Here is a 21488-nt window from a genome sequence, read left to right on the forward strand (position 1 = left end):
TCCATACATGGCTACACTCCATACGAATACTTTCAGAAACGACTTCTTGACACTTAAATCTATACTCGATGTTAACAAATTTCTCTTCTTCAGAAACGATTTCCTTGCCATTGCCAGTCTACATTTTATATCCTCTCTACTTCGACCATCATCAGTTATTTTACTCCCCAAATAGCAAAACTCCTTTACTACTTTAAGTGTCTCATTTCCTAATCTAATTCCATCAGCATCACCCAACTTAATTCGACTACATTCCATGATCCTCGTTTTGCTTTTGTTGATGTTCATCTTACATCCTCCTTTCAAGACACTGTCCATTCCGTTCAACTGCTCTTTCAAGTCCTTTGCTGTCTCTGACAGAATTACAATGTCATCGGCTAACATCAAAGTTTTTATTTTTTCTCCATGGATTTTAATACCTACTCCATATTTTTCTTTTATTTCCTTTACTGCTTGCTCAATATACAGATTGAATAACATTGGGGAGAGGCTACAACCCCGTCTCACTCCCTTCCCAACCACTGCTTCCCTTTCATGCCCCTCGACTCTTATAACTGCCATCTGGTTTCTGTACAAATTGTAAATAGCCTTTCGCTCCCTCTATTTTATCATTGCCACCTTTAGAATTTGAAAGAGAGTATTCCAGTCAACATTGTCGAAAGCTTTCTCTAAGTCTACAAATGCTAGAAACGTAGGTTTGCCTTTCCTTAATCTTTTTTCTAAGATAAGTCATAAGGTCAGTATTGCCTCACGTGTTCCAATATTTCTATGGAATCCAAACTGATCTTCCCCGAGGTCGGCTTCTATCAGTTTTTCCATTCGTCTCTAAAGAATTCGTGTTAGTATTTTGCAGCTGTGATTTATTAAACTGATAGTTCGGTAATTTTCACATCTGTCAACACCCGCTTTCTTTGGGATTTTGATTATTATATTCTTCTTGAAGTCTGAGGGTATTTCGCCTGTCTCATACATCTTGCTCACGAGATGGTATAGTTTTGTCAGGACTGGCTATCCCAAGGCCGTCAGTAGTTCTAATGGAATGTTGTGTATTCGCAGGGCTTGTTTCGACTTAGGTCTTCCAGTGCTCTGTCAAACTCTTCATGCAGTATCGTATCTCCCATTTCATCTTCATCTACATTCTCTTCCATTTCCATAATATAGTCCTCAAGTACATCGCCCATGTATAGACCCTCTATATGCTCCTTCCACCTTTCTGCTTTCCGTTCTTTGGTTAGAACTGGGTTTCCATCTGAGCTCTTGATATTCATTGACTGTAGTGATAATGAATTCCATGGTGTAAGCAGGTTGATGTTTTCGAGTAGAGTGGCTTGTGAAGAATCAACGGGGGTGTTCTGAGAAGTAATGCCTCCGATTTTCTCATTCTGTTCTCAGTATTGGTTGATGTATTACATGTAATGCATATTACTCGGTCGACTCTCCTGCTTCACTGGCTTAAGTTGCAACCTTCTACCGCTAGAGGGCTACGATTTGCAGCGTGTAACGTAGTGGTGTGGAACATAACTGTTTCAGTGTGTGAGAAACAGCATGCTGCTTTCGAGTGAGCACAAATTCAAAGAGTTTGTCCACACGTGGAGCACCGTTCCCTTCAGCATCACAATGCCAGACCACACACGAGTGCTGCAACGTCTGCAACAATCCGATGCTTAGGGTCACTGTCACCGATCATCCTCCATCCCCGACTTGGCGTCATCTGATTTTCACGTTTCCAGAACTTAAAGAACACTTTCGAGAACTTCACTCTGATAGTGATGAATTGTGCATACAGAGGTGAGGTTGTGGCTCCATTAACAGAATCAGACATTTTACAGAGACGGTATTATTAAACTGATCTCTCATTGAGATAAGTGTACTCATCGCCAAGGTGATTCTGTTGATAAATAAACGTGTCGACATAAAGAATAATGTGCGTAAGGCATTTGTGACCAGGATGCCCCTTCTGGGAAATTCAACTGCCTGCTGCAAGCCTTTCTAGTTGAGCCATTTCGGCAACTTACATATCGATAATGGCAAAGGCAATATACCGACACCCACCCACCCAATCACTCACACACACACACACACACACACACACACGCACGCACACACAGTCCAAAGTAGAGAAAATCAGCAATGCTAACCACAAGACCACGAGCTGCTTACACGTGAAGAATAAAAGTGTAGAAAGTTAACTTAGTTTGTTTAATTGAAAAGGATTCGAGTTTTCATAAAGAAATCGTAAGCATTACTTTTCAACAAGCCCTTGATAAAATTTGAAAAGTACTCGATACAGGCAAAATTGCGAGCATGGTGGTTTGTATCGTGCATTACTACTCATGCATGATAATAGGCAATCCTTCCAGGTTATTTACTTCAAGTAGGGAGAGATCAAAGTTAAACAAGAGCGATAGTGAGCTTGTATTTTATTTCTCCTGCTACATTACAAACAGAGCAACAGCCTTGCACTAGGGGGTTCTTGATAACTTTCAAACAATTTTTTTTAGAAGGAGTAGTAAATGGGATGGGGAGTTCCGCCTTATGCAAGACACCTTTTTCCTTTTGTTTCACCCATACATGTTTCAGCACTTTTGTGCTATCATCAGTGGGTTCTATTTTTATTTTTAACTGTAAATTTGTTGTTAACATATTAACATTTTTCGTCGTTTACAACATTATGTACAAGTTGCATTTATAACTTAATTGGCGGAAAGTAACATACCTTAGATTATATTATTGTCCTCTTGTTTTGGTAGCTGTTATGCTACACAATATACAACATGTCATCTGCAAACAGCAAAACGTAATTTATTTTCTATTTGTTATGTATTTACGAACGGAAATAAGACTGTATCACGTTTTCTTTCTGTAACTTACAGTTTTCAAGTTGTGGTACGTTTTCCTGTTTTGTTGGCGAAGTAAATGGGCTTACTTCTTTGCCTGTGTTCGTGTGGTAATGCAGTTTTTCGATTACTCAAAACGTAGGCGGAGTTTTCGCTGCCATTACGTGTTGTTGTGGCTGTGTGGCGTTCATTTGTTTCGTAGCGTGTTCTGCTGGCTGAGGCGCGCGAGTTTGAATTGTATTTGGTGTTAGTTGTGTGTGGTTTATGTCGGTTTGCCTGTGTGTGATGAGTACTGGGGCAAAGAGAGAGTGTATGTGTGTGTGTGTGTGTGTGTGTGTGTGTGTGTGTGAGAGAGAGAGAGAGAGAGAGAGAGAGAGAGAGAGAGAGACTGAAAGAAAAAAATAAAGAAAGAAAAAAGGGAGAGGATTTGTGTGTTTGTGTGTGTGTTGTGTGTGTGTGTGTGTGTGTGTGTGTGTGTGTGTGTGTTTTACTTGTATAGTTCTTCTATTGTGGCGAAGAGAGTTTTGTTGCACAGTGATGTGTATTCATTGAGTACTTTCGTTCCTTGGGCTATTGATTTTTGGATATGGTAGTTTTCTTCTATAGTTAATTGTTGGTATAGGCTGCTGCTAGTTTTTAGGATGTGAAGGTCAGTTTCAATGTTTGTTGGGTGGTGGTTGTGTGCTACCAGGTGGTCTGCAAATGTTGAGTGTGTGCTATTGCTTTTCAGTGCTCTGAGGTGTTCATTATATCTGGTTCTGAAGGTCCTGCATGTTTGGCCCACATATACAGACTGACAGCAGTTGCAAGTAAGTTGGTAGATGCCAGACTGGCAGTATTTGTCAGTGTTGGTGGTAATTCTTCCAAGTCTGCTCTGTATTGTGTTGTTGGTTCTGTATGCTATGTTGAGTCCTTGTTTCTTTAGTATATTACCCACCCTGTGTGTGACTTTGTTGTTGTAAGTCATTATGTGCCCTTTGTTGCTTACAGTCTGCCGATTTGTTGTGTGATGAGTTGTGTTTGTATGAGTGTGTGTTTCATGGTCATATGCTGTTTGTTTTTGTATTTTGTGGTTTATTTTGTCTACTCTCTTTGCATCATATCCATTCTCCTGTGCAATTTGTTTTATTGTGTTCAGTTCTTGTGTGTAGTCATGCTTATTCATGGGTATTTTGTTCAGCCTGTGAAGTAAATATTTGAAGCTGGCTTGTTTGTGGGTTATGGGGTGATTGGATTGGTTATGAATAATGGTGCTGGAGAGTGTGGGTTTTCCGTAGATTGTGAATTCTTGTTTGTTGTTTCTCTTGTGTATAGTGAGATCTAAGAAATTAAGTTTTTCATCTGTTTGTGTTTCTATGGTGAATTGTATTTGTGGGTGGATTGAGTTTATGTTATCATGAAGTTCTTTTATGCGGGACAGTGGTTCATCTATTAAGCAAATTATGTCATCTACGCATCTGTACCAATATATTATTTTGTACTGTTTTGGTATTACTATTTTGTCAAATATTTGTTTTTCTATCTGGTTGAGGAAAATGTCAGCTAGGAGGCCACTGATTGGGGATCCCAGGGGTAGTCCATCTTGTTGAGAGTAAAATCTGTTGTTGAATGTGAAGTAGTTCTGTTCTGTGATGAGCCTGAGTATGGCTAATATTTCTTGTATGTTTGTTGTGGGTATGTTTCCTTGCAGTTGGAGGTTTCTTTCTATTATGTTGATTGTTTCTTCTGTTGGGATATGTGTGTACATTGAAATTACATCAAATGAAACCAATGTTGCTGTGTTTGGTATGTTTTAATTTTTTCTATTAAGTCACTTGAGTTCTTTAGACTTCTGTTGTCAGTGTATTTGTATATTGTCTGTAGCAGAGTGTGTGTGTGTTTGGCTAAGTGGTATGTTGGTGCTTTGGTGAAGTTAATTAATGGACGTATGGGTATTCCGGGTTTGTGAACTTTAGGCAATGATTTTAGGGTGGGGGCCTTGGGATTTTTCTGTATCATTTTTTTAATCTGTGTTTCTGTGAAAATTGTATCTATGTTTCTCAGGGTTTTCTGTAACTTACTTTGGTATCGGTTTGTTGGGTCACTTGTTAATTCTGTGATGTTGTTGCTTTGGATGAATTCTAATGTTTTGTGAATGTATTCCTGTTTGTTTATGACTACTATTGAATTACCTTTGTCAGATTTTGTAATGATGGCATTTTCTTGTGTTAATTTATTTTGTAGTTTTATGTAGGTTTTTTCTTCAGGAGTCCTAGTGTTTTCTTTTATGCTGGTTTTGTTCTCTTTGATTATATTTCTTATTTCCTCAGCAACTAGTTCTCTTGTTAGGTTTGCATTAAATTCAGGTGTGTTTAGTGTTTCTTGTTGCTTTATGATGTTTTCAGTTTCTGTTATGATATTTTCTACTGTCCTATGTGACACCATTGTGCTAATGTTATGTTTGGGACCCTTTTCAAGTAGGCTGCTTTCTTGTCTGTTAGATTAATCACTCTTTTGTGAAAGGTGTGTTGGTTGTATTGGTGGTGGGATTGGTGGGTGTTTGTGTGATTTCACATTTTTGTGAGTTTCTTTTGTTGGATTGTTTGTTTTCTGCCTATTATGGTCTCAGTGTATGTTCTAACCCTGTGTATTAGTTCGTCAAAAAACGGTGGGTATGTTATGTGATTAGCTAATTCTAAATGCAATCTGTATAATTCAATATTCAGAGTCTGTTTTTTGGAATACAAAGACCGGATTTCTTGCTTTATCCACATGATTTCTGCCTTACGTTTTGTCTGCTGTGCTGCTGGTGACATGTTGTTTACAGTTACTGTTACATAGTTAGGTACAATTTTATATGCCAAACATATTTACAAACAAATTTACAGTTAAAAATAAAAATAGAACCCACTGATGATAGCACAAAAGTGCTGAAACATGTATGGGTGAAACAAAAGGAGAAAGGTGTCTTGCATAAGGCGGAACTCCTCATCCCATTTTCTTAGCAAGCACGGAGACAAGAAGAAGAACTGCACCACAAGATGATTAAGGAGTAGTAAGTTTGTACCTCAGAAGAAAGCAATTGATCTTGTGATTGTGTACTCAAATAAACAAATAAATAAGAAGCACTTCTTTGTGGTACTTATGTACGGAGAGCAACTTTTCTTCCTTTTACATGTTTAGATTTTCGTTATTACTGTTGCCAATAAATAAGTACACAATTTTATAGTTAAGCTCTTAGCACAAAACAACATTACAAAGGTCACGCAACAATCCTAGTTGGCAGCACATAATGTGCGCTAAACTTCCTCAATAGATTTTGCTAGTGGACACTAATACATCTGCTCCTTCTATATGATAGCATTGCTTCTTGATTTATGGCTTAAATACTGTATCTCGCTGCCTATAGCACATCGTCATATGACCTAACAAATTCTTCATCTAACAAGAAAATTAATTGGTCTTGTAATCTAAAATCCAGTAGCTGGTACTGAACGTACACACTATTAGCTTCTGACGTTAGAACACTATTTAAGACCATGTTCTGACATCCATTGTACAGTGACAGAATTTGCGAGGCTCATCGCCCTATCATTATACTCAACTGTACCTCTTTACTGTCTCTTACACAGCACAACATCAAAGTAGATGAAATGCTACCAACACATTGTCTACAGGCGTGAAGTCGAAAAACTATCTGAGACTGTTTTAGATAATGTGGGAGACTATATTGCTGCTGATTAATTTGGCTCTTGTGTTTATTTGTTGTGGTCAATAAACTAACAAAGAGACGCTATTTAGTACGCGCACTGTACTAATGCAAATGAATTACAACTTATCATGAAAATGACACAAAAAAGTCTTTTCTAATAACTGAAAGTACTCCAAACTGTCACTAATCAGCCGGATAACGTTCACTTTCGGCGTCAAAACAGACGGTGTCTACGTTCAGTCCACAGACATACTGAAGTAACTTTACAGGAAGAACTACCATGAAAGTATGCAAGTGTAACATTGTGGATGGATACACAACGAAATACAATTAACAAATCATTCACTATTTTATCAAACGTTGCGGTGGTGTTCATCCCATAACTAGTAATGTGTGACTGAACATTCATTCCATTTGGAACAGCTGTTCATCTAGGACATAAGTACTGTAAGGTGGGGTTACTTTGGCCCTTTGTGGGTAACTTTGGCCCACTAGTCAGAAAACGTTTTAATTTTTTTCTGGTAAAATTACATTATCAGCATGGAGTCAAGAAGGCAGTACGCATTTATGATGTGTGAAGAACGATCCTGAAGGCTGTGGTTCCAAGAAGTAACACTGTGTCGACAGCGCTGGACTCAAACTTGATCATAAATATGTTAACTACTATTACTCCCCAATAACATTGGCCTGAGGGATTCACATTAGTTAAACTAAAGTACGGTGAGAGTAGTTTTGCATTGTGCCAGTATTAGCGAATAAGGAGAGGAAGTATCATTTATGTGAAATTCAGTTTAGGAAATATACGTAACAGTTCTGTAAAATGATGCACATTTTTGCAAAATATGGGAGTACTTCAACACAGGACAAAGTAACACCAGAATGAAGACGAAGTGGCACTAGAATCTGATGGTGACCCTGAAGATTTCTCTGATGTGTAACATGATGTCCAGTAGCAAAAAATATTGAAAGATTAGTTAGCAGTTGGGCAATATGCTACGGTTTTATATGACAAAGTAGAATATTATGGAACTGGGACTGAGGTGAGCGATGAGGGTGCTAAAGCGCACTGTATAGGAAAGATAAAGTCCTATTGCAAATGGCCCGAAAAGGAAGACTAACAAAACAGGGCTATTTTCATGTACCCCAGGAACTGGTTTAATAAGGCCCATATCCATGATGTTCAGTATTCTTAACGCATATAGTTACCGTACAGTAACATGTAACCTGAAATATAGTAAATCAGTCTATTACTACTTCACTTGCATATTTACTGCATCAGTTCACATTCAATATTCTTTGTCGTTGACTCAAAATTTAGTGTTTTATCCGTTTTTTTTATGCTGCTGCATATGTACTGTGGTGATATTCACTGAGTTTATTTTGTCTCAACATTATATTATCACTTTTTCATGATGTAATGTCTGAGTGGGTCGAAGTAGCTCTGGCGGAGAGTAACATTGGCCTGCATTTTTATGGTATCGTAGCAACAGATGTGACGCATTTTGCTTAATATTTTTTTTAACCCTTGAGCGGGCGCGCCTGTGTATAAAGTGCGCCAACCAAAAATAAAATGATTTTGTGCGGTTCCATTTTTGTTTCACAACTGCAAACCTATACCTATTCCTTCAGTATTGCTTCAGGTAACACAGCGATAAATTGTGTTTTCGTACGTCCAAGTGAGCAGTAGTAATATAAAGTACAAAGCGAGCTAGGCGAGAAAAAATTTACCATCAGTTAAAAAAAAGACCCCAGTTACGAACTAGCAACATAATCCCACATTGAGGCAGTTGTCTACGAGATAATTAGTGATCGAATAAGCAGCTGACCGAGATCTGATGCAACTTCACTGCTTAATACTTCGAATGCTTCATTACTGGCTTATTTTAACATCTGTCCTCGGTAACAGAGAGTTATAGTGAACATTTATTTCATTATCGTTTAATAAGACAGTAGTTTAGCTCATATTATGTAAGTTTATTTCTCCTTGTTGAAATAAACTAAGATTAAACTGTGATTTTGATCGTACATGACCTACCTTCGTAACATAAGGACACCTATTCATTTCATGTGTACAAAGTGCGCCGCGCGCCCGCTCGTGTTATGAAAAACGGCGCGCATGCTCGAGGGTTAACTAATGCTTCAAGTCTTTGACACTACTAGAAAAATGTAACTGAAATTTTCTCTCTGGTACCATCCTTTGTTTCTTTACCACATAGCAAAAGTCATGAAAATTCGGCCAAAGCAACCCTGGTTTATGGTATGAGGTGTGACACCGTGGATAAGAGTACATTCTTGTATTTGTTATGACAAACAGCTTCCAAACATCTTTTTTAGGACGTTTGTACTATGCCTGAAAGACATGCAGTTGAGGTATGAGATTCAAGAGTCACTGCTTCCTGTGACAATTCATTCAGACATCTACGCGCATGATGGCTTCATCTGCTCGCTATGAACAGAAGGGAGACTTATCGCTGAACACAACAGAGTGTCACTCAGTGTCCAAGTTGACTCTGACTCCATGCCGTGCTACTCTCTGTTGCGTGCGGTATAATGGCAGAGGTAAACGGCAGATAGTAAATCAAACTCTCAACTCATCTTGTGTTAATCTATTACCGACGATCTGTGGTGGCAATCTGTCTCTAAAATCTACATCTACATCTACATCTACTTGAGTACTCTACAACACATACTTAAGTGCTTAGCAGAGGGTTCAACGAACCACTTTCATTCTACTTGTATTTTCACTCTCGAACAGTGCGCCGGAGAAACGAACACCTACATCTTTCTGTGCGAGCTCAGATTTCTCTTATTTTATTACGATATTCATTTCTCTCTATGCAGATCGCTGTCAACAAAATATTTTTGCGTCTGAAAGAGAACGTTGGAGATGGAAGTTTCGTGAAAATATCTCGTCTCAATGAAAAGTTTCTTTGTTTCAATGATTGCCACCCCCATATCCGCGACACTCTCTACCCTATTTCGTTATAATACAAAACGAGCTGACCTTCTTTGGACTTGTTCGATGTCCTCCGTCAATATTGTCTGATAAGATTGCCTCCTAGCAGAGGGCGGACAAGCGTAGTGAAGGCAGTCTCTTTAGTAGCTCTTCTGCAGCTACTAAGCTTTCTGCCAATAAAACAGAGTCTTTGATTTGTCTTGCTCACAACATTATTTATGTGGTCATTCCAATTTAAGTTGCTCATAATTGTAATTCCCAGATGCTTAGTTGAATTGACAGCCTTTAGACTTATGTGGTGTATCGTGTAACCGACATTTCCGGATTCATTTCTGTACTCATGTGCATGACCTCATTCATTTGATTATTTAGGACCAACTGCCACCTTTCGCATCATACAGATATCTTGTCTAAGTGATTTTCCAATCCTTTTTGATCTTTTGATGACTTTACTAAAAGGTAAATGACAGCGTCGACCTCAGACAATCTAAGAGCTCTTCTCAGATAGTCTCTTAAATCATTTATATACACTTCTGAAAAAAAAAAATACAGCCGGAAAGACGTCGTTGATTTGGATCAGGTGGCAGCATATGCCACCTTGGGGGTAGTAAACGTACTGATAATGGTTTCAGCAGCATTGTCTGCCAACAGATAGCGCAGTGGCATGACTACCTGAGCGCCATCTATATTCACCTTTTAGTAGGGAATGCTCACAGCCAGAAGACTCAGTGTAGTGCTAACATGTGAAGCAATTAGTCGACCATGCCACGTAGACGCAATCGTGATTCCAACAGCCAACTGAAAGAATTTGAAAGGGGTCAGATTGTGAACTTATGAGTGGCAGGAGGTGGTTTCCGAGAATTGGCACACAAGCTGGACGTGCTGCGTCAGTTGCGCAACGATGCTGGCATCAGTGGTCACGTGAATATTGTCACCATGGAGACGAGGTTCTCGACGTCCACGCAGCACAGATGCCCACCACGATCGACGTATTGTAAAAACAGTTGTGGTAGACTGTATAACTACCACAGCACAGATAAGATGGATTGGGAACACAGACGCGTCAACACGAACTGTTGTGACCAGATTATTAGCAGTGGAACTATGGGGACGCACACCTCTAGCCCATCTTCCACTCACGACACTACATAGACGTGCACGGCTCGGCTGGTGGCGTCAGAGGATCACTTGGAAGATGGAAAGTTGCGCCGTGGTCTTCAGCGATGAAAACAGATTCTGCCTACGTGGAAGTGATGGTCTTTTGCGCGTATGACGTAGACCTGGTGAGCGTTGTCTCATAGAGTGCATTCGATCAATAAACACTGACCCCGCCTTTGGTGTATCTAGAGAGGACGCTAACCAGCACTCAGTTTGTGCTGAAGTGTTAGACCTGTTCATTTGCTGTTCTTGCAACAGGAAGTTTCCAACAAGATAATGCTCATCTACACACTACCCGCTGAGACTTAACGTGTTCCGCAGGATGTGCAGCAACGTACCTGGGCCGGCCGAAGTGGCCGCGCGGTTCTGGCGCTGCAGTCTGGAACCGCGAGACCGCTACGGTCGCAGGTTCGAATCCTGCCTCGGGCATAGATGTGTGTGATGTCCTTAGGTTAGTTAGGTTTAACTAGTTCTAAGTTCTAGGGGACAAATGACCTCAGCAGTTGAGTCCCATAGTGCTCAGAGCCATTTGAACCAACTTACCTGGCCAGCACAATCTCTGGACTTGTCTCCAATGTAGCACATGTGAGATATGATGGGATGAGAAGTGACTCGTGCAACTTGTCAGCAAAAAACTCGTACAGAACTACGTGAACAGGTCGAAGAAGCATGGCATAACGTATCCTAGGACATTATTTGCCATTTTGACAATCGCTTGGGTGCCAGAGTCAGTGTCTTCATTGCGCCCGTCAAACCTAAACTATGTGGTGTTTCAGTTTGGGATTGATACCCAGTACTAATAACAGCCTGTGCTACTGCTCTGTAAATGTAATCATTTCATGCACTCAATATGGAGTATTGCCGCAATAAATCTTGAGTGAATTGGAAACCTCTAAAAGAGTATACTCATCAGGTTACCCTCTATTCAGAGACTGTTGCACGTAGCGACTGTTATTGACTTGTAAATAATAGATTTCAGCTATTAGTCGTCCTTTCGAAATTTTATTGGCAGATCTAGATTTCAGCTAGAAACTGGCCATTCTCAATGCACTATCATTTTTTAATCAATGCATGTAATGCCTATTGGTCGGGCTTCATTCACAGTTCATTGAATACTCAAGTATTTGCAACAGCTTATCTCTCGCATACATTAACCTTGCAATGTTAATCACTTAAATACCTTACCTAGACAAATGTACTCCCGAAGTTTCACTAGTTTAAATTAAATATTTTTTTGTGTTCCCATTTTTTATTCCGCAAGTCGCGTATTCTTACCTTGTAAGACAACTAAATACAATAATTCCAGGCATGCTTTGTTTAATGTTGAATTTAATTTAATTTAGTTTAAATGACATAATTGAGTAAGAAGTATGTGCTAAATATCCGAAGTCCATCTCCGCAATATTTCGCTAGAGAGTCACTCAACAACGGTGGTAAAGCTAAATAGTACGTACATGCGGAACTGAACTTCATTATCTCGGAGTGCCTTAGAGCAGTTCTTTGGATAGCATCCTACTTGCATATCAAAGTTGTTGAAGCAAAACACTTTCGTCGAGGATAACGAGCATATTTAGCTGCAGCAAGGTCGAGAGGAGTGTATTTAGGATACAATAAAGCAAGAGGACCAAGGCATCTGACCACGATATTACGTTCACGAAGTTCTAACGATAGTGTTTACACTTTTTATACAAACTTTCAGCATTGAAGCGAGTCAGCAATCGTAAGTATCGAAATAATTATGAAAAATCCGCCTCGATTGCAAAAACTACCTGGTGTTTACCTAGGTTTCAGCTTGGATAACCACGCCTTCTTCAGAACAAATATAAAACAGCTTGCCTAAATAGGCATAGTCAAAGGCTAAAATCAACACCTACAGCGGCAAGACCCCATAATTTTTTTTAAAAAAATACACGGTACATATGTACCAAGTCAATAATATTACTTATATCTGCCCTGTGTGTGCTGCCTCGCCCCCTCAACGTACGATGCTCACAAGCTCTCCACCGAACCGTTCTGAAGAAGGCGTGGTTACCCACGCTGAAACCTAGGTAAACATCAGGTAGTTTGTGCAATCGAGGCGAATTTTTCATAATTATTTTTTATATGACGCCTACACTGGAGAAGATTTTAATTTAATTGTATTTCCAGAAATCAATTGCACTTAGTTAAATCGAACTATGATACTTTATTTATCCAAATAGTTCTTCATTAATGCTAAAATATACCTAATGCCTTTTTGTGTTTACGAGACGAGAGGGAGACTGAAATTGAATCATATTATTCGTACAGCATGGAAGTAATTTTGGGCAATTTTAATTGCGACACAACTCCTTTAAATTTATAATTAATAATATACACCTGTATACCAGAGCCCGTCGTTTATGTTCTTTGTATAAATGACGGTGCCATAAGCTCGAGACAACCTTTGACGGAAGATAGTTGTCGAATAGGACCTGGCAAGTACTAACAACTTAACGTTAACGGAACCCGGTTGTGAAAGTGACCTAGTATCTTGTAGGAATTTTCACTTAGGGTCTGAATGGAAACCATGATTGTATGCTGTTTCCTTGTTGGGATAGAGTTTTTAAATAAAAAGCAGCAGGATCACTCGGACTTGCTTTAGACAGTGTCGTGGAGCAGCCAACTTCCACTTTGCGTAATAATTGAACTTGACGATGTGCTTTGTGCTAGGCACCATTTTGGCGAGAGTCTTGTACTGAAAGCTGACGCACTGAGGAAAGTAGTTCTCGCAAGAGCCGCTACGGCACTGAGGTGACAAAGTCGTGGGATATCTCATAATATTTTGTCGGTCCTCCAAAAATCGTTGGAAATCCACTGCAGAAAAACTGGGAAATGCTGCCTCTATAGCCGTCCATTACTGCGAAAGTGTTGCCGGTGCAGAATTTTGTTCACGAACTGACCTCTCGGTTATGTCCCATAAACATTCGATGCGATTTATGTCGGCCGATCTGGGAGGCTAAATTATTCGATCGAATTGTGCAGAATGTTCTTCAAACCAATCACGAACATTTGTGGCCAAATTACATGACTCATTGTCATTCATAAAAATTACATCGTTGTTTGAAAACAAGAAGTCCATGTTGCGGGCTTTCAAAAATAAAAGAAATGAGGTGATGGTTTGGTGTACCTCAACTACGTACCCTCCGACTCAGAGTTGAAATATTAAAAGTTTTAGCAGGTTTCGTTGTCTATGGGTTGGGATACGTAGTAGCCGCAATACAAGCCAAATACTGCTGAATCTACAGTATACAATATGAATATACACATGAGTCGAATGGTCGAAGGTTCCTATCACTCGACAATTGCGAATTTTTAATGCAACATAGTAATTTATGAATGAAAGATTGCAATTAAATAAAATCTGTAGGTACTATCTTAACGACTTTAAATGATGAGTACGGTAGTAGAAGTACTTTTGAGAATGCGATATATTTCTGCAAAACACTTATCGGTGTCGATGGTCCAGCAATTGAATAAATTTAAGTTGACTAACAGGGAAACAATAGATTCCTACTTCACGTAATTAGTTATGAACAACAACATAGCTCGTGAGATATTCACTTCTAAACGCATACTTCGTCCTCACTGCAGAAGCCACGGAAATCTCACAAGTGCATTAGTCTGCACTACGAAATATTTCTATCATCCGCGGACAAAACTGCTCCATTCTCCCAGTCTTTTCCGAGACCGTGCGTACTGTCCAGGACTCTCCCGTGTCCTCTCCCGTACTGCCCAGTACTCCTCTCTCCTCTCTTGAAACCGAGCGAGGTAGCGCAGTGGTTAGCACACTGGACTCGCATTCGGAAGGACGACGGTTCAATCCCGCGTCCGGCCATCCTGATTTAGGTTTTCCGTGATTTCCCTAAATCGCTCCAGGCAAATGCCGGGATGGTTCCTTTGAAAGGGCACGGCCGACTTCCTTCCCCATCCTTCCGTAATCCTATGAGACCGATAACTTCGCTGTTTGGTCTCTTCCCCCAAACAACCAACCAACCAACCAACCATCCTCTCTAGAAACGATGCTCCTCCCCTCCTCCATGCAGTCTCTCCACATGTCCTTTTTGGAACGATCACTGTGATTGGCTAGAGCACTCCCGCGAAGTCTTCAAGCCAACGCACACTCACAAACATAATGAATCACATTCGAAATACTGGATTTACATTTAAATAACTTGAAATTAAATAAATATTCCTACAGCTGAACCATAAACTCGCTCTAACACACATTATTAAATACATAAACAAATCAAATAAACATATATGAAAGGAATAGAACAGAAGTAAGCCAGTAGCCTAATGTTTGTGTGTTTTCTAAAACACAGTAAATAATTGACAAATTTCTTCATGAATAGGATATGGATCGGATATAAACAAAGACATAGATGAATAAATATATTTATAAGCATGCTGCTACCGTTTTTTCGTGTAGCTGTGGAGTACTTATGGCCTGACGCGATCGATAGTACCGTAATTGGCCACTTTGACCTCCAATAACTCATGTACTATTCAAGTTCGATGCCTGTAGTTTATACCAATTTAGGTTTGCACCAATAGATTTCTAAAGACACACCGATCGACAAAATCGGATGAAGCGTTTAGATTTTGGAAATTCGTTGCTGGGTGTTACTAGTATAATTTACATTCAGATACTAAACTTTAAACCAATAAAGATATTGAAAATCTGACTACACCATCAGAATCGTCGCGCAGATAATGGTAATGCACATGTTTCCTTTTGAGGTATCATGATTCATCTGGCTACTATTAATTTCTATACGAACTGTGAAATGTCTGCCACGATGGTTTCACAAAGTCCGCCATCTCTGACACTCCCGACATACAGGTCTCATTCATCGACACAGCATCAGCTAGGAATTCCCAGCCACGTGGTCGGCCTGGACCTCGGCTAACGTTTGGCACCATATGGCCGCCGAAGAGCCGTGGCCCGCGAGAGGCCCCACCACGGCCATGCCAACTCCAAACTTTGAATAATTTCAGGGCGGCACAACTCGCCCTCTACCTCACAATGTTCAGGTGCAAATGGTCTCCAAGTAGCCGAACATAACCATTTCCAATCAATAATCGGTTCAGTTGGACCAGAGGATCCATTACATTTCATGTAAACACCACCTGCATCATTATGGAGCCACCACCAGCCTGCACAGAGCTTTGTTGACAACCGGGGTCCATGGCTTTGTGGGATCTGTGCCACACACGAACCCTACCACCAGCTCTTACCAACTGAAATCGGGACTCATCTGAGCAGCGCCCAATCGACACGGTCACCAACCCAGGAGAGGCGCCGCAGTGACGTGCTTTTAGCAAAGCCACCCCGAATCGGTCGTCTGCTGCCGTATCCCGCTAACGCCAAATTTCGTTGCACTGCCTTACTGATACATTAGTCTTACGTCCTACATTGGTTTCTGCAGTTATTTCACGCGATGTTGCTTTTCTGTTAGCACTGACCTCTGCTGTTAAGTGAAGGCTGTCGGCAACTACGTTGTCCGTGGTGAGAGATAATGCCTGAAATTCGGTATTCTCGACCCATTTTTAATGCTGTGGATTCCGGAATATTGAATTCCCTTACGATTTCCGGAATGGAATGTCCCATGTGTCTAGTTCCAACGACCATTCCTCTTTCAAAGTCTCTTAATTACCGTCGTGCGGCCATTAACACGTCGGACACTTTATCATATGAATAACCTGAGTACAAATGATAGCTCTGCCAATACACTGTCCTTTTACATCTTGTGTACGCTATCATACCACCATATGTATATGAAGATATCGCTACCCATGTCTCCTGTCACCTCAGTGTATATACTGTCTAACAAAAAAAGTGAAGCATATAGAAGACGGGGACGAAAGTCAATGTACACTGCCGGAAACAAATGTCAGTGACACTGCCGGAAAAAGATATAACACCCTTAAGGTTCAAATGGCTCTGAGCACTATGGGACTTTACTTCTGAGGTCATCAGTCCCCTAGAACTTAAAACTACTTAAACCTAAATAACCTAAGGACATCACACACATCCATGCCCGAGGCAGAATTCTAACCTGCGACTGTAGAGGCAGCGCGGTTCCAGACTGTAGCGCCTGGAACCACTCGGCCACTCCGGCCGGCCACCCTTAAGGACTGTGCTCTCCAGCACCAGGTGTAATGTGTGCTCAAGGGGTTGTAGTTTTTTTAGTGACTCATTCGTCGCGGTCATCGGCGAGCAGATGGCACTCAGGAAGTTGGTCTGGGCGTCCTCTGTTTCTATTCTGCAGACAGTAACCTTGCTGAGTTTATACGTGAACAGTGTTTGCAACATTCATTCTAGGGTACAACCGGGCCCCCACTAACGAATGCGTCCATTTGAACATTTTCAGCAACTCGAACGGGGCCACATTGTGAACCTGCTGGATGCTGGGTGGGAGTATTGACGGATTGCTGCACACGTTCAGCACATTGTATCGCTGGTGTGTCACTGCTTCCGGCAGTGTCTGTGGAACATTGCCACACCTGCAGACCATGTTCTAGATTTGCGCGTACTACAGAAGTCAAGATAGGTGTATTGATCGAATTAGGTGATCCAGGGAAGAAATCCTGGTAAATGTTACATCTGCTGTGTCACCAAGGACCACTAGGCTGCTTGCAGCAGGACTAATATTACGTGTGCGACTGGAAAGATCACCATTGACACCAGGACCACACCAAGTGTGGCTGCTCTGGTGTCATAAAGAGTCAACTATAGAGTGGAATATCTCTCTGTTGTCTTCAGTGACGAGAGTAGGTCCTGTCTGTACGGGAGTGATGGAGGTACACGTATATGCCGTAGACCTGTTGGGTAGCCTGCTTCCGGGGTGCATTTGCCCACGACATACAGGTCCCACCCCGGGCTTGTGGGGTGGGGGGTATCAATTACAACCCACAGTCACATTGGGTGTTTCTGCAGTGTATAGTAACCAATGCTCGCTACATTGTACAAGTTGTTACCCAGTGCTACTACCATTTCTTCGACAGGAAGATGACGTGCTGTTTCAGCAGGACAATGCAAGTCCACATACGGCTACGCAACATACTCTTCATGGTGAACAACAACTTTTTGGGCAGCAAGTTCGCCACATTTCTCGTCAGTTGAATAAGTATGGAACACGATGAAGCAGGAACTTACTTGTTCTCCAGAGCCTGTAAGAACAATTGTCTAACTGCAGCAAAAGGTGAAAGATGATAGAGACAATCAATCCCAGGATGCCATTCGGCCCCTTTGTAATCTTTTGCATGCGAGAATTCACGCCTCAGTTGCCGCCAGAAGGGGGTACACTGTGTTCTGATGCGGATGTTTGGGCACCATTTACTGTGACGTGTATGTTTTATTTGGATGAATTTGTTATCATATATTTCCTCTCACAACACTTGTCCTTGAGGGTGTTTCATTTTATTTTCCGGCAGTGTAACTTCGTACACTTACACACCATGGACGAGTGTGGACATGGTTATAGTCAGAACTCTCTGTCATAGGGGTAGAACTGCCACCAGAGTGCGCTGATTTCACTGAATTGATATGTACAGGGAAAGAAAACTACAGTGGTCTTAGCCCTCTGTTGCCTACGCCGAAACTGAATTTCTTGTGCTGCTTCACTCCCCATGATTCTGGTAAGGCCAGGCTTATACCCTTAAAGATCAGTAGGACACAGTTTACTAGTGCCTTATCACACACAATTTCACCAATAACTGGTCACCCGAATATTCTGTGTCTTTTTACCTCCATCACTTCACATCGGAAGATTAAGTGTGGTGCGGTTTCATTCGCTTGTCACATGGTCTGCACTTAGGGGCTTCTGTTTCTATACTCATAGTGTGCAGATGTTTCCTGGAGTTCTTAGTCATTAGTCCTACCATGAGTTTTACCTGACTCTTGTCCAAGCCCAGGATTGCAGAACTTCTCTTCAGACATTGCTTCGACATCAATAACTTGTCACGTTCATGTTTTTGGATCATAGTCAAATATTCTGCCTGCTGTCTATTGATCGAGTTATGTAGACTTGATTTGACCGTCACCTTAGTGATACTTAAGAGAGGTTCCGGTCCGACAAATAGAGTGGTCACTCTAGTCCTGGCCAGCCTCTCACACCTTTCACTGCTACTAATTCCTGAGTGATCAGGGGCCCGCAGCACATTTAACACGTACTTTTCGTCAAACTCCACAAGGGCCTCATGGTATCTGCAAGATCTGTGACTTGGTTGCATGGGATGATGGAGATTTCAGATATGCTTGGCTGCTTGATTGAATACAGATGCCACAGTCCTTGTAGCACGTAGTCAGATTCTCCTCGGCACACACCAGATAGTAATAATCTTTGTTTGGAATACCGTGGTCAGCTTCCCTAGAGAGAATGGACAATGGCTCTGAGCACTATGGGACTTTACATCTATGGTCGTCAGTCCCCTAGAACTTAGAGCTACTTAAACCTAATTAACCTAAGGACATCACACAACACCCAGTCATCACGAGGCAGAGAAAATCCCTGACCCCGCCGGGAATCGAACCCGGAAACCCGGGCGCGGGAAGCGAGAACGCTACCGCACGACCACGAGCTACGGACTCCTAGAGAGATTACAATAGTTTAGTCTGTACCCCATAGACCTTGGTCCCAGCTCCTTCATCGGTTTTCGATCTGTCAGTAAACCAGACTATGTCTCCTGATCAGTATCGTGATTCATTCTTTCACCACTCCCTACTTCCAATCGTTACCTTGAAAGATTTATTGAAGCAGCTGGAAGTTACTGTGTAGTCAGTCAGCAGTTCTTCGACCATTCCTGTATTTACCACATTCATAATGTTGGTGTGGGTTTTGCATAGCCTAAAGTTTACAGTTCCTTCCACTTTTTAAACTGTATGTCTCCATCGTAACCCAGATTTGTATTGGGAGCATGTCCAGCATGAGCTCTGTTGCAGCAGTAGGTGTACTGCTAATTTCGCCTGTTATGGCTAGGCAGGCCAGTCTCTGAACATTCGCAAGCTCCTTAGCAGCCAGTTTCTGCTCTACTTTATTCCACCGTACTGTAGCCCCATAAATTATCATGAATCTTATTACAGTGGTATATAGCCAATACATACTCCTCGGGTTTAGAGTCTAGTTTTTACTACAGGCTCGTCTAGTGCACATAATAGCACCCTTTGTCTTGTAACGTACAGTCTTTATGTGAGTTTTCATGATAGTTTCCCAGCCACGTGGTCGTCAAACAGCGGCCTGTGAGCCGCCTGTGGCCGTAATCAGGTATTCGTGCGGCCCGCAGTTCTCAGCAATATTTTATAATAATACGCATCTAACAGCTAACAGCAGAATTGGCTTGAGGAACATGGGAGTTTCATACCTACAGATCACACAGGCAATTGGCTGTAGTGCAATGACTGCAGAGGGAATGCTATGCTTCATTTATTCATAGATAGTACGAGTAGTCGTTATAGCGTGCTCATTTACACATTGACCGGCTTTTCCCTGCGCATCCCTTCATTTTGGTATGCTCTACGATATCTTTATTCTAAGTTGAAGCACCCTCCCTTCCCAAACTTTCTTTGATCTTTTTATGATGTGAGGGCTTTTCTGGGCTATGTTACATCTGACACAGTTTTCATCGCTTCAGTTTATATATGCCAGCTTTTTCTATGCTTAACTATTTTACAACATGAAGCTGTTGTAATATAGACTTCTGTACCGAGTATGCTCTATCAAATCTACCTTGCTTTTTAAGGTGGTGAGGTTTTGATTTTTATATGCAAGTAATCTCTTTCCACATATATTTTGTTCGTATAAGACTTTGTAAAGAGAGAGAGAAAATGTAGTAATGAATGCCTTTTCTTTGTATGCAATTCTCTGTAAACAATGTTTTGTTTGTATTTTAGTGCTGTCACGTTCGTTGTATATTATAATGTGGCCATGTGTCTGGTTATACAACAGCACGTGATTTGTATCGGTCCCTTTTCTCCTATTGTACTCGTAACATATGCAACTAAATTCACTACCTATATTTAAGAATGCTTCGGCTCTTAGCTGTTGGTGTTTTTATTCATTTATCTTGTACTTTAATGGGCTCGGCCGAACGTGGTTAGGCATGTTTTAAGCACATTTAATCATATATCACTGTCGAAAAAAAAAATTAGTACACTTGGACAGACGTCGTCTGATCCAGCGACGGGTATACCACCTGATGGATAGCAGATGTACTGATAATGGTTTAAACGTCGTCCGCCGAAAGGTAGCGTAGTGGCATAGCTACCAGAGCGGCATCTGTGTGTAACCTTTAATACGGAATGCTCACTGCCGGAAGACTCAGTAGGCACAATAGTATGAAGCAAGCAGTCAATCCTGCCACGGAGACACACAATTGCTTCCTACAGCATACTGAGCGAGTTTCGAAGGGGTCAAATTGTGGCCTTCCTTGTCGCTGGCTGATCCTTTTGGAGAATTCCCATACAAGTTGGACGTGTTTTGTCAGTTGTGCAACGATTCTCGTATCAGTGATCGCGTGAATATTCTCACACCTGTAGATGAGGCTCTGGATGTCCTCTCGGCATAGACGCCTGCCTGGATCGTCGTACTGTAAGGGCAACAGAGGCGGGTCGTACAGCTACTCCAGTGTAGATAAGAGGGCTTGTGAGCCTAGACATGTCAACACGAACTGTTGTGATGCGACTATTATCAGTGGGACTATGGGGACTCGACACCTCTAGTCCATCTTCCACTCACGACACAACTTCGACGTGCACGACTCGGCTGGTGGCGTCAGAGGATCACTTGAAAAGGTGCACCATGAGCTTCAGTGATGAAAGTAGATT

This window comes from Schistocerca piceifrons, chromosome 6 (assembly GCF_021461385.2).
Source record: "Schistocerca piceifrons isolate TAMUIC-IGC-003096 chromosome 6, iqSchPice1.1, whole genome shotgun sequence".
NCBI classification, from domain to species: domain Eukaryota; kingdom Metazoa; phylum Arthropoda; class Insecta; order Orthoptera; family Acrididae; genus Schistocerca; species Schistocerca piceifrons.